Raw genomic sequence first — 15,876 nt, 5'->3', positions numbered from 1 at the left:
CAAAAATAAAAAAAATTATTATCAAAATGAGAATAAGATGACAATCTATTGCCTTATTTTAGTGAGCAAAATCTTAATGTCATAATTTTAAACGTTCTTTACCTGTTTACTTGTTTATATAGATCTTTTAACAACAGTAATTTAACATAAACAAAAAAAAATAACTGATGTAAATCATTGCCCAATACTACAGTCAAATATGAATAAGTTTAAAGATTGGTGCGTACAAAATAATCTATTTTTAAATGTAGGAAATGCAAAACCTTAACTTTCTGGAGAAATAAAAATCCTGTTATTCCATTGACAATACAGCTTTAGAAAGGGTCACGAAAATGAGAGATTTTTGGATGAAAAACTTAGTTTTTCAAAAAACAAAACAAAACAAAAATTTAATTGTAATCAAAGGCACTAGGCTTTATATTAAGGCGAAGGTTAGTACTAAATCACTATTTTTATTAATCTTAATAACGAATTGGTGTACATTACGATTACCAAAAATATGCTTTAGATTAATTGAAGGTTTTCCTATCGTTTCGCTTGACTAGAATACAAATAAAAATAAATTACTCATAAAAAATATAAATGTAAACTACAAAAAAAATATTTTTTCAATAGAAATGTATAAACGCGTAAAGGAAACAACTTTAAAAATATACAGTATTATAGCTAAGATTATCTGCGACAGTTTCACTTGATAATTCTTTTTGCTTTCTTATAAAATTATTTTTAAAATAAATGTGTATACCAAGAATATAAACATTTTTGGCTTGTAGCTTCCTCTTAAAACAACTAAAAACTTTAACTCATGCAAACCATTATACTGTTATACATATCTCTAGTTAGAAGCATAATTGAATACAACTTAGTAGTTTGGTCTCCTTCTCAAAAAATTCACATTAATAACATTGAGCGAATACAAAAGAAATATCTACGTTTTATAAATTTTAAATTAAATATCCCACGAGAATACTTACAATATCATTTCTTATTAAATACTTATGTTTCAAAATTGTCTGTCATCAAAATTGTACCGACTATGTTTATTTATTTATTTATATATAATTTGTACATTTATTTATAACAATTACAGGTAATATAGCCTAAGACGTTATAATTGTACCATTTATGCAGTGTATATGCAATGCCAAAAATCTCGCCTAATGTAATTATCTTAATATGTAAAAACCTGGGTGTTAAATAAATATAACGTAAAGAAAATTAAATGATTCCGATAACATGTTCTTAGCCAAGTAATACCAAATTCTCGTTTCCTATCCCTACGTATTTCTGCATGAAATTCCTACACATTGAAGACGTAATAGAAAACATAAAAGATGTGTAATATGTAAAATTATTTTTAAATTATGGAATTTAATATCAGTTGACAACCAACCAACGAAACGGTTCAAATTAATCACAATACCCGATGACAATATAAACGAAGGGCGACCATCCGTGTCGGAGTTAGAGTAGGCGCCGAAATTAAAAAAAATACCAATTGTGTGGAGGCCATTAGGTGTTTATTGTGCTTTGAAATATATTGGGAAGACATTGATGTACATTCAATGGATTCCATTTCCCGTGGATTCCGATACATAATAAGGCAAATTTATACTGAATTCCTCGTGTTTACACGGCGTTACTGATGCCTGATGCGATTGGAGGTAAGTTGATCGATCAAATAAAAATAAAAATAAATATTTTAGTGCAATTAGAAGAAACAAAATCGTTTAAACGGAAGGGAATATTTGAAAGGTGCATACATATTTGTAGCTTGTTGCAATGATTCCTTCGACAACCGATGCACAGCCTGGAGACATATTAAACTTGGTCAGAATTTTCAATATGAGAGTGGGGTCCATTTACGATTTCTTTCCTCCAAGTTCAGGGTTCAATTTTAAGGCGTTATTAAATAACATATCATTAAAACTAAGTGAAAAATGCAAGTTTTAAGTTATACTTATGAAGCTTTTAAAAGTATTAGGTATACCAGCATTAACGAGGCTTGCCATTTAAAAGCAGCCTCACTGACGTTAAATTTTCTTTTTGCTAACACATTAATAATGTGGTTAATGAATCTCTTAAGCTACTTGGCTTCATCAATAGAATTACCTCTGACTTCAATAATTTCATTACCCTAAAAACACTTAACTGTTCGTTGGTTCTCCCAAATCTAGAATAGGCCTGCGTTATTTGGTCTCCATTCTGCGATGTTCACATTAATCATATTCAATCCGTACAGCATCGCTTCTTAAGGGGAATTTGCTTGGAAGTTAGGGCTCGAAAGAGGCGATTACTGATACGATGAACTTGAAGTAAAATTAAATCTTTCTTCTTTAGAAAAACGTAGGAAGGACTTTGATCTCATCTGCATTTTCCAAAATTATTAACAATATGATTGACTCACCTACTTTGTTGCAACTCAACCTCTTTCTATATCTCTTCTCATAGACTGAGAAATAATGATTTGCTTTTCCTCAATCAACACTCCAGAAACTATGGATACCATTCACCAATGTCCAGAATGGCACCACTTGTTAACTCAAGTCAAGGACCTTGAATTTTTTGCTGTAAACCTTAATGATTTTTGTCAGCCGTTACGCAAGTAATATTTTATATTGATGTGGCAAAAGTCGTGAACTCCATCAAAACCTTATTCCTGTCTTGAATTGACATTATCTTTACTGTTTATGTGCCATATTTTTGTCATAGCAATAAGTTTTTAATTATCCTGTATTGTAACATTTTTCCTTAGTATTAAATTCGTGTTATATGTAATGTGTTGAAATTGAACATGGTCCGTTAGTAAATAAATAAATAAATATGAATACGTCGATATCCGAATTGATTCTGTTCAACAGCAAGATTGCCCTCCCCACTCCCCACGGGCATGACCATTGGTAAGTTAGTCCTGCAGGTTGGGAGATAGAAACAGTATATATTGTCGGTAACGTAGATAACAATCGGGAATATATAAATTAATGGTAGCCTAGTTTTCAAACTATTCACGAATCAGTTTCGAAGAAATGTGCACATTCTGACCCACAGATGGTTCATGGCACATTCACTAAAAGGGAGTTCGAGGCTTCATACAAGGAATACCCCAACCCATTTCCACGTTGTATTTTTCCCTTATTACATATTCCATAGTTCCCCAAACGCCAGACAATTTTATCGCAATCCTAAACAACAAAACATTAAAAATATATCATATTTGCATCTCCTCAGTCTATGTTCATGCCCTACCTGAAAATGCTTCTATTCCCACAATAATAAGTCAATGCATCACCAGGCAGTGGTTGGTAGACAGTAGACATTACGAGTACCGGGCACTCTGGGCAAGTACCAGGTAGTATGGCAGGGAGCGCCTATATTTTATGGTAATGTGCCACGCCGTGTGTGGATTGCGCTGCCTTTTCAAAACTGTGGAATTATCCGTATAATTCGGGCCCATTTCACACATGAACAATTACCCAGAGAATTAATCGATTGGGAAAGGGTGTACAACTAAAATGGTGCAGGTCCTTTGTCGCACGGAATTGTCTTTTGATGTTTATGGATACGAACATTCATGACCGTTACGGATAAAATATTAGTCATTCAGAATATATCTGAACACGTTTTCATGCAAGGTGCCTTGTCCTAATCAATATAATGGCTGAGTTGCGAAAATATTATTTTTATTATGAAAAACATTCGCGCGCTATATTTTATAAAATTCCTGGGTGTATCAGACCCTACACGGGATGCAGGGGGTTGAATCAAAACCTTCTAGATCACAAGGCTGGGACACTGAATCAAATCAGCCTCCTGAATTGTATGTACTAATGGTTTCAAATAGAATTATTATCAAAAGATAGCTAACGTTTTTTAACCTGCCTATCGCAAAACCACACACCCAACCGCAATAGTTTATATTATCTGCAATGATTTTAAAATATAAGATTGGCAATTGTAGAACCTATCGTTACGTGGTTAACTAAAACTACATTTATAATAATTGTGAGCATTGCTAACTTAAATGCAACAAAAAGTTGGAAAGTGTTGAGAAATGCATGATTGAAGATTGAAGCACAGTTTTCTACAGCACGTGTTTTGTGCAATGGAAATAATGTAATTTAAACAAAATGTTGATCTGCAAAAAGAAAAAAAGATTCGTCAAAGATATTATGTTTAGGAGATGTTGTGCAGTGGAAAGAATAAATAATCGACAAAGCCTTTAGGTTTAGGATATGTTGTGCATTGGAACGAATAAAGAATCGACAAATACTTTAGGTTTAAGAGATGTTGTGCATTGGAACGAATAAAGAATCGACAAAGCCTTTAGTTTTAGGAGATGTTGTGCATTGGAACGAATAAAGAATCGACAAATACTTTAGGTTTAAGAGATGTTGTGCATTGGAACGAATAAAGAATCGACAAAAACTTTAGGTTTAGGAGATGTTGTGCATTGGAACCAATACATAATAATTTTTTATTTAGTTTTTTAAATGAACTAAAATATTTTAAGATGTTTCAATAAATAAGAATAAATTGAAAAAAAAAGAAAACTAAATTTTTTCTAAAATCTCATACAAGTTAGGAGGCTGCTTTGAATGAGTGTCCCGGCTTTGTGATGTAGGAGGTTTTGGTTGAATTGGAAGGTATTTATGTTGACATATTCATTGCAAAATCATTATAAATAATTTTTCACTTATTGCAAATGGTTTTCTGCTTTATCCCAGGTATCCTTGCCGCATTTTCCCTTCCAAGCCGCACTTGGTTAATTTGCATCATAACACAATGATAGTCCGATCTGCCCCCCGCCGTAATGAGTGCGCGCGTCCACCGGGGCGTGACGTCACATCCTGGCCGGGAGGGTAGGCACGACCAGATCTGATGAAGTGTCACCACTGCTGGCTGCTGGCTGCCGACTAACGTAGTAGACAATGCGGTGTGAGGGTAGTTGGGAAGTTACATTTTAAAATCTAATCCAACTAACGAAATTGGTAAGTAATTGAGATGTTGGATTTCCACACAACACTGCCGTGACATAAACCGGCTCTTTTCACAAGGAGAAAAATTAATTTTGCTAATTTATTGAAAATTTCTTCAAATTATTGTTAATCCGGTTAAAAACGGGATTGCAGGAATAACGAATGATTTACAGGTTTCCTGGTAAACTAATAAACTATGTAAATGCATGTTTTCCGACATCGGAACACGTCCATTTGCTTAGTTTTTTTCACCTGCATTTGACGAAATGATATCGTAATAATAAACCTATTAGTATTTTAATTTTATCAGGAAACCTGTTAAGGCCCGCAATCCCGTTTTTAACCGGATCTCAGCTCTACTATATAACTTTAACCGACCGAGTATTTGATTAGTGCTATATCTCACAGGGGCGACTGTGACTTCTTATTTCATCCACTCACGCGTTCAACATTTCGTCACATCACTATCGTCCAAACACAAATGTTGTTCTGTTGTACTGACTGAGGCCATAATTTTATTTACTTTATCGTGCCATGTCTCCTATTTTAAGAATCAATATAGTTATAGATATAGTTTAATTTCTGAAATGTTTAATTTAACAGTTTTTTATAAATTATTTGTATGTACCTACTGGCATTACACAGAAACATGAGTATTACAGAAAATCTTATTAAGCTTTTAGTACATTCATAATATATCGGAACACGTGTTCATGCACCTGCGTTTGTCCTGATAGGTACTTACTATACAGTGACGACATGCGAAAATATTCGAATTTTTATTTGTTCATATGAAGCAGATACTTCGTTAAAGGCTTGCAGTCTCGTTTTTAACAGGAATACGAATAATTTGAAGAGATTCTTAATGAATTAGCATTATTTTATATCAGTAAGTTTTCTCGTGAATTAAATAATTTTGCGAATTTTACAAAAACTACAATAAACTAATGACGAAACTCGTCGTTGTTAAAAATATCAGTACTTTTATTTGAATTTTATAGGGCGAAGTCCAGTGTAGCAAGAAATCTTCTGTGCAATTCTATATAATCTAAATAAAATTGTCAGAGATAATAATAGCTTTATTGCTGTCGATTAATATACATAGTTAAAAAAAAATAGGAGGCAACATTTTGGTGACCCTGTAGCGACATTTAGAATTAGAATTTCAAAATAAAACGATGGCTAATTACAGTACATATTACACACACCCACCCGGTAGCAAACTGGTTTGGTTTATTTATGTAAATGTGTTCAATTCGAATTCAAATTAAGTACCTACCTCCTTCCTACTGGCTACTTATATCTAGATCGATTGAGTATTATTGATATACCAAAACCATTTCATAGACAGGGTTGACACAAATAAATACTTAACTCTTATATTGTAGCCGCGGTACAACTCTGGGAGATCTATCGAACAAATCTATCAATACGCTGAAGTCACCGTTGAATGCGGGAGTAATGTAATGGCTATAGATTTTAAAAACAAACCTCTGGACGAATGCTTCAAAAAAAGAATTTGTAATGGAAATAGTAAAATTATAATTTTATTACATAAATGATTAATTATTATATTTTAATTTCTTAAACAAGAAAGACAAACATTCGCGGGTTGCGAATAATCTGACAATACTTCCGCCACAGTAAGCACAAAATGTTGCTTGTGTTGTGATGGAGGACTTAGCCAGCGATGCCATGATAAATGATAAAGAATTGTCTTGATTTTACAATATTTCGATACTGTTGTTTTCTTAAGTCTATATATTTTTTTGCTTATTATTGTTAGATTTCCACCTATGCTTTTAGTAAAACTTCTATAAAAGAAAATACGGTTAACTTGTCAAATAAACTTATATAAAAAACATCTAAATTAAGAATATCATTTTATCGAATATAAATTAGTATTTAATGGAAAAAATGATTATTTAATCAATAATTTATACCATTGAACAAGAAGATAATATTCATGAATCTTAAAGAGAGATGAAACAGAACAAACCACAAAAAAATAACAAGATAACGTTCACAGCTTTTAATTTGTGTCATTAAATAGTGCTGTATAAGAAATAATTTATTTTCTTCAAATTATAATTAAGCCACAAAGTGAATTTGCAATTATTTTCTTTAGGTTTTAATTTTATTTCAAGCACAAAAGCAAAAAAGTTAATGAAGTTAAACGGTCACAGATAATCCTAGCTATAATACTGTATTTTTTAAAGTAGTTTCCTTTACGCGTTCATACATTTCTATTGAAAAAAATATTTTTTTTAGTTGTTTCCATTTGTATTTTTTTATTGAGTAGGTAATTTATTTGTTTATTTGTATTCCACTTAAGCGAAACGATAGGAAAACCTTCAATTTATCTAAAGCATATTTTTTGGTATTCATAATGTACACCGAATCGTTATAGAGATTAATCAAAATGGTGATTTAGCATTAAGAGTCGCCTTAATTTGTTGATTAAATATTCCAAATCATTTTACAGTATTCAACAATATTTTTTTCAATAATCGTAAAAAAATATAAATAAAACAAAAACTGCTACGATGACAGGATATCTCAAAACTCCCCCTCTGAAACGATGTCGCCGATATCGACACCATAAAATCGACATTTAAAACATTAACCGGTAGACTAAACACGTTTCCTTGATGCCTATCGATTAATGTGTTTAAATTATTATCCATTTATGATCAGAAAGCACCGGCCTATATTACCTGTAATTTATATTATTGTTTGTTCACTGCTTCTCCATTATTTCATTTATAATGTGTAAAACGGATATCTATTATTGAGGGTCTTTCACACCAAAGCGATTTGTAATGGATCATTATCTTTGTTTACCTGAAAGGTTGCTTAAACTTTGATGGCATTATTAAACAAAAAACATGTTTTGTTTTGTCATGGTATTAAAACGGGTAGGTGAAAAAAATCTACAATTAAATAAATAATTCAATTAACATTCTTTTAAGAAAGGCATATAAGTACAATAATGGATCGAATCACCGATACAGTACTGTATTTGAGAGCCTTTATTGAAAGAATTGAGTTTTTTGTTGTTGTGTTATTCATATAATATTAAGGGAAACTATCAAAAGAGTTTTTTTTTCATGAAATAATTAAATTAGCGCCATCTATGAACGAACAGATTATGAATTCTTATAAGTAATAATACCCTTAACGTAAGCACACGAAATAAAATAATGCTTGGGCGACAAAGGAATTGTGATGTTTCATAAGATCAGCCTTATAAGAATGGTGAGCACCGGCGTCCTGAAATATATACGTTTTTTTTGTCTGGAATTTCTAGGTCACAACTTATATCATGAATAATTTTATTTTAAATATTATAAATTTATTTAAAGACCGTAAAAATATAGTTTTTTAGATTTTTCGTACAAAATTTTTAATCAATTAAAGTGTTAAAACTAGTGAAACAGTTTTACAATATTTTTAAAGAAGAAATGCTGGTTTTAATTAAGTTACGGTTTCACTAATAGTTGGTTACGCGATGAAATAAATTGTTTGGACAATGACAATTCAACACATCATTACTTTTCATGGCTTTATATTACTTTTTAAAGGTGTGTTGAATTGTCATTGTGTTGAGTTATCATGGAGCCATTGCTTGTGTGGTGTTTTATTTATTTATAATTGTTTTTTACAGACGATCTCACTTACGTGAGAACAATCCAGTTATAAAAACTCAGTTAACATACAAATAGGAACTGTAAGAATACTTTAATAATATTGTGGGGTAAGAGAGGACTATGGGTTGGTGTTCCAAACTATTTCGAACCAATTAGAACCACTATCGGTGTGCACAAATACATTCAAACTTGCGCTCTTTAAAATTATTTGCCTGTACATACCCACCTGCATAAATGAAAGACAGTAACATTTTATTAAAAACCATTTTATTCGAAGTGCTTTGTTGTAATTGCTATTTTGCCTTTTAAAGCCATGATTTTTTTATTATTTTAAGACGAGACAATACCCTAAAATAAAGCCAGAATCTTAAAGACGTAAGCGAAGCAGCCGTGCACAAAATAGGCGACGAGCGGATTGAGCGTATTGGACGGAATTGCGGTTGAATTTGCCCTATCAAATCTCAAAAATAAAGTAGGAATCTTACACATAAGTGATGAGTCGGGTAAAAACAATATTCGACGCGCGGCCCGGCGTAATGGACGGACCTACGGTCGTCTTTGCTCTAGCAGGCCTATAAAATTGATCTTTCCGTAAGTTATATTTTAATTATTTCTGATAAACGTATTACTAAAACTCAAATGTTCCTAGAGGGATCCCACAGGAAGTTACTAATTCATCGTCTATAAAAATAAAATCTAGTGCTCATCGCTGATTTTATAGTTGAAAATCGTTGGATAAAATTTTGAAACCGTTTTAAATACTCCAATAAGAGGTGTTATTTTGATATTCAATCGTAAAAGATCAATGGTTTGGTTGCTTTTGTAGCACGTAGCGCCGTCTTGTTGAAAGTAAACGTTGTCTAGATCAATACCAACCAATTCCGGCCATAAAAAATCATTAATCATCTTTCGATAGCGATCCATTCACCGTAACTGTTGCTCCAGCCTCATTTTCGAAAAAGTAAGGTCCAATGACTCCGCCGGACCATAAACCGCACCAAACAGTCACACGTTTAGGATAGAGAGGCTTTTCAACAATAACTCATGGGTTTTCCGAGCCCCAGATGCGACAATTTTGCTTGTTGACGAAGCCACCGAGGTGGAAATGGGCGTCATCACTCAAGATGATTTGCATTTGATTCACTCAAGTGAATTTTAATAATTTCAATGCGTTGTTGAAGCGTGTATCGTTCCATTTTTATTAATGGCGTAGTTTTTACTTGTCAAATTTCAAAAATAGACAGCTTTAAAGTAACATCGATTAGTTATCTAGCTATTCAAAATAACAGCTCTTATTGAAAAACCCTGTACAGTATTTTAATGGTAAGTTCCTGTTTTAATTCATCTTTAATGCAAATAAATTACATCCGTGGTGGGGATTCTTCTAGAATCATTTGTGGGTTTAGTAATACGTTCATCAGAAATAATTAAAATATTAGCGTTGAGCAAACCACCGTTATTAGTCTTATGTCGCCTTAGCGAGAAATAACTACTTTAACGCAAGAATACAATAATAATTCCCCGTCAATTCATTAAATGAAATCGTTCAAATTCCAACATGATTTTGACAGACAAGCTGCATTTTGAGTAAAATAATAATTTTTAATTAGACTATCACTTTTGCTTTGTAAAGTATTTACCCGTGTATTTGCGTGTTTGCACATGCGCGTTGGAGCATATTTTAACGTGGTAAATTTTAAGACTGTTAAGGTGTCCTGTTGAACAGGTGTCGGTACATAATAATGTTACATGGCTCCCCTCTGTTTCTTTTTAATTACACTACTTGTTGTCAGAGGATTATGTGAGATTGGCCCTTCGTAACAGAAAATTACAATACACAATTGAAATCTCGTTATATTCATGTTCAATAACTGTATGTCAATTTTTTTTAACCACAAAACAAAATAATTAGACAAACAATTATTCGAAATGGCTAGAGCTGCAGTATAATGCATATAACATAGCCAAGTACCGATGAATCATTTTAAAGAGCGAAGCAATGTATTTGTGATAGTGGCTCCAATTGGGTCGAAATAGTATTCAATTGGCCGCAGTCCCCTCTTACCCTCAGTAGTTCTACGATATAGTATATAAAGTGATACACAAGCAAGAATCTCTTTAAAATGATTCTTTCGTACAGAATTGGGGTTTTCCCACCTCACAAGGGTCCCAACTGTTCCCAACCGTCTGGAGCCAGTGAGACTATGGCATCCCCAATTGGGTTTTTTTTGAGGCTGAAGGTAGTGGGGTGGGAAAAGAGATGGGGAGAGGAAGTTGGGGAGTATCTGGCTATTCAGATCTGATCACCAAACACGGCCGAAACCATTCAAGCTACGTTTCAATTCTGAATGGTTGTATTACTCTAGGGCGATACTGAGAGTATCTTCCAATCTGGAAAGTTCCGCAAATATTCTATGGTGTGTAAAAGATGTTATGTTATGTTGTTTTAGGGCTGTTAAACATGTTTGTCAAAGGACCTTCAATTTTGTGTAATTTCCACTGCACATGAGACAATAATATGTTGTATGGAAGGAAAGACTCACCTTTAAGAACAGGGGCACTTTGTTCTTCTCATAGCAATGGCCATGAACACGTAACTGTTTGCACGATATTGGCGCTGATGTAAAGATGTAATAAAATTAGCGAAGTAAGATTTTTTATAGTGAGCTATGCGGGATATTGAAACAGACTGACTACACAATGTCCACAGAAAGGTGTAGGAATGGAAGTAGGTAAGACAAAGAAACAACAAAACTATCTCAGTACAGTGGTCGCAGGTATGTATATGTGTGCATGAGATGTGTGAGTAAATTAATGTGTATTGGCGTAGCCATACTATAAATTATTTTAAATGAGTAATTTGTGAAATAACACATATTAATAAATGCTGTCGAGTGGGAAGAAATGATAATAATAAAGGTGTAAATACACCTACGAACACTTTTCAAAACACACGACAATGAAAAATGTATCATAACTTTTTATTATGGCACAAATGAAAAAATAGGTTTTTTATGAACGCTTAAGTTCAGCGATATAAGCGTGGAACACGTGGTATACCTACCAAAAGCAGTGGGCCCAAATAAATCAATTTATTTAAAGTGGAGGTCCTCTCTGGTATACTTTATCGCGTTGTTAATAATAAGGTAGGTATAATAAAAGGGAAAAAGTATGAATAAATCATATTTTAATATAATATCTACATCTGTCAACAAGGGTAAGAACTTAATCATATTATTTTTCATATCGAATATGAATGAATATGGCTGAATTAATATCTTACTTTCTGCGCACGGCCCCAGCAGGTGCTATAAAATACCAATTGTTTATGAAGAAAAACCGATAGTGTCCTAACCAAACCGAAATTCCATGTAATCTTTTAGATGTTTTTACAAGTACTCCCAAAAAATTTCCTGTTTACTTGAGTGTTATTTTGATTACGAACGATTACCTTACTTACCAACTACAATGTCAACCCCTTAATCTTTTGACATTTTGCAATCAATTTAGGTCTCATATGAGAATGCAGATTTTCAACGATTTTATTTCAAAACAAAATACTGTTATTGAAAGCAGATAAAATCGATATGTGTAATCAAAAATAGTAAAATTTTCACCGTAAATTTGAATAAAGTTTAAGGATGGTTTTTAAACAGATTTTTTTTTTTAAATTACTGTCAGTTAAAATTTTTTTCGTTTAATATAAAAATATTTATTAAAAAAATTGCACACCTCAACAAATGTTTTTCAAATGCTAAATGTTGTTTCATAGAACTGTTTTTAATTTTTGGGGAGCGTTAACGGTAAAGTTTTGAGTGTTCTCTCTTTTAACACTGTTTAAATCATATTTATCACCGTGATACAAAGTGAGATAGCATTACTTTCACGAGACCGTGTCAGGCTGGGATATATAATGTCTCCCAAAAAGACTGTACGGCTGCTTATGTCTGTGAAGATGTCCCAAAATTGCTCAAGGGTTTAAAATTATTTAAATAGGAACCAATAACAAACAATGTAAGCATGCATTCACGTTAATATTACTTTCTCCTGTAAATTCTCTCATTAATTTACATAGATTTAAAAAAAATATATTCGTTTTAATTTGTAACGTTTCACAGTGGCTCATAAAACTTGGCTAATTTACATAGCGCCATTTTTGTGAAATACATTTTTTTTACTGGTTCGATTATCATTATCGTGTTCGTGTCGAGTCAGGAATAAATTCAGGTATGTACCTACAAACGAGTAATAAATATGAATGTTAAAATAATCGTTTTGAATAGTAGACAAAAATGGTTCCGTGATAACTCAACACTGACAATTCAACACACTTTTAAAAAATGATATTAAGTCATTAGAAACGGTGACATTTTTTTCATTTAACCTAACCTAACCTACTTAACCCGGTTAATAAAGTTTTTGTTTCATAACTTTCCATGACTTTATATAACTTTTTAAAGATGTGATGAATTATCATTGTGATGATTTATCCGGTCACCGACAAATATATATATTAATCTGACATGCATTGTTGCTTCTGATTTCTTTGGGTAGTTTGTTGAAACTTTTTTTTTGATTAGAGGAATATTTATTATTATAAAAAAATCCGTTTGGTTTTTTCATTTTAGATGATCCATTCCAAAGATATGATGGTTACCGCAAGATGCCTTTTTTGAGAGGAGCTTCTGGAGATCAGCTATAACAGATTTCAAAATTATTATTATTACAAACAAAATTTATCAAAATACTGTTTAAAGTTACCATAATATATCTACGAATTTTTACTTTAATAAATTAAAAAGTCTTCTCAGGAAAAATTCTTGAAAAATCCATTTTTTTGGGCCTCCTGACTGTATATGTATAACCCCTTAATGTATTTTGCAAATCTAGTTGAAAATTTAAATCTCTTTCACTCTGAAAGCAGCGTTAAAAACATTAGGTAGGTATTTTTGAAATATGAATTTCGCACAACAGTCCCAACTACTCCCAACAGTCTGGAGCTAGTGAGAATATGGCATCCCCAATTAAGATATATTGTGAGGCTGATGTTGGTAGGGAAGAAGACGGGGGATAGAAAGGTGGGGTTTACTTGGATATTCAGATTAGTAGTAACTGAGAGGATCTTGGTCTCTGGAACGTTCCGCAAGTAATTTAAATATTATTTTAAATTAATAAATTGTGAAATAACACAAATTCATTAAATATGAATAATACAGGGTGTTCCAATAAGAGGTGTTATTTTAAATAGCCCGCTATTTCGGTAGATGTTTCTTTTGAAGCTGTCATTTTTTGACATTTGACAAGTAGAAACTACGCCATTAATAAAAATGGAACGATACACGCTTCAACAACGCATTGACATTATTAAAATTCACTTGAGTGAATCAAATGCAAATCATCTTGAGTGATGAGGACCATTTCCACCTCGGTGGCTTCGTCAACAAGTAAAGTTGTCGCATCTGGGGCTCGGAAAACCCAATAGTTATTGTTGAAAAGCCTTTCTATCTTCAACGTGTGACTGTTTGGTGCGGTTTATGGTCCGGCGGAGTCATTGGACCTTACTTTTTCGAAAATGAGGCTGGAGCAACAGTTACGGTGAATGGATTGCGCTATCGAGAAATGATTTGATTTTTTATGGTCGGAATTGGATGGTATTGATCTGGACAACGTTTGTTTTCAACAAAACGGCGCTACGTGCCACACAAGCAACGAAACCATTGATCTTTTACCATTCAATATCAAAATAACACCTCTTATTGGAAAACCCTGTATAATAATTTTTGTTTTTCGTAAATTTGACTGGTTTTACCATAAAATATAGACGTTCATTAACAAAAAAAAATACGCATATCATGTATTATGCTAAGTTAACATCGGTTCATTTTTGAATAATTTACCTTCCGTTACATCGTTACATCGGAACAAGTCGGCTATTTTTTTGTTGTTCGTATTCTGCATTATATTATTATTGTTATGGGTTTGCCATTATTTATTTTAGCGGTGCAGTATTTCCTTCAATTCATTAAAGTCAGCATTGCAATGCGTTGAAGAATGTACCTTGGCCTTAGTTCGAACTTAACAACCGAAACTTAATGGCTCGGGCGACAAAGGAGAAAGAACTTTGAATATTATCATTTACAACCTATGTTAAAGGTGATACTCGTTTGAAATGATAATAATCATTATTCATATGAGATTTTTATGAAATAATACTAATGTAATGCTGTTAATATAACTCATCTTTTCAAAAAGTAATAATGCATAAATGCATTATATAGTTAAGTAGCTTTTTCCGAGCTACACCGTATTTTATTTTTGTTTATTTTATAAAGACAAACATTCTTGTGTTATGTACTTGAAAATATTTGAAAATCTTGTCATAACATCACACTAAGCGGAAATGTTGCTTGTGTCACGATGGGGGATTTAGCCAGCCGAGGAATTCAACTCACAACCAGACGCGTTGCTAATTCAGCCACTGTCCTTTTATTTAATAGTATGTTCTATTTTTTCTGCTTATTATGTAAAACTTCTTGTTTTGCTCTTTTCTGTTTTAGGTTGGTTAACTTTTTCAAACGATTTTTATTCAGGAGAATGCACAAATAACAAATAATATATGAAAAGAGAATTTTTTCGCTTTACAATTTATATTTATACTTTATATTTATACTTTATACCTTATACTTTATACTCTATGCTGTTTACTTTATACTTTAAACCTTATACTTTTTAACTTACCCTGTTTAATTGTAACAATTCAAAGACTGAGCATTTCAAACACTCGCTTGTACCTAGATTACATGAAGTTAGTAATAGGTAAGCAGATGTAGCTGATCTGTTTAACTGCACAGAAGCTAGGTACAAAAAGGCTTTGTTATCATATCGTTTAAATCATTACTAATAAAATGTAAGTCTACTCATACTTGTTGTAAAAAGTCAAATAAAAAAATAAAATAAAATTATGTCAGGTACTGCAAATACATTTTTAAGATTGAATGTTGAATTTTACACTATAGTTTTGACTGGAATTACATTTCAAAGGGTAGGTATGGATATTATATTAGTCTTGAGGGATATGAATTTGAAAGGCCTTTTTACAAATAAATTGAGAATAAAGGTGTTTATACATTTAGGTGTTTTTTATTGTTTTTTCCTGCACCGAGTTACATATAGTCATTTAATATTTATTAAACTTTGGTTGAATAATTTTACCAAGGAAAAATAAACTGTTTTACATATTAAAAGAAAGG

The sequence above is a fragment of the Hesperophylax consimilis genome, chromosome 22, assembly GCF_061612785.1.
Source record: "Hesperophylax consimilis isolate HC1 chromosome 22, BYU_Hcon_1.0, whole genome shotgun sequence".
Classification (NCBI taxonomy): Eukaryota; Metazoa; Arthropoda; class Insecta; order Trichoptera; family Limnephilidae; genus Hesperophylax; species Hesperophylax consimilis.
This window is presented reverse-complemented; position numbering follows the sequence as displayed.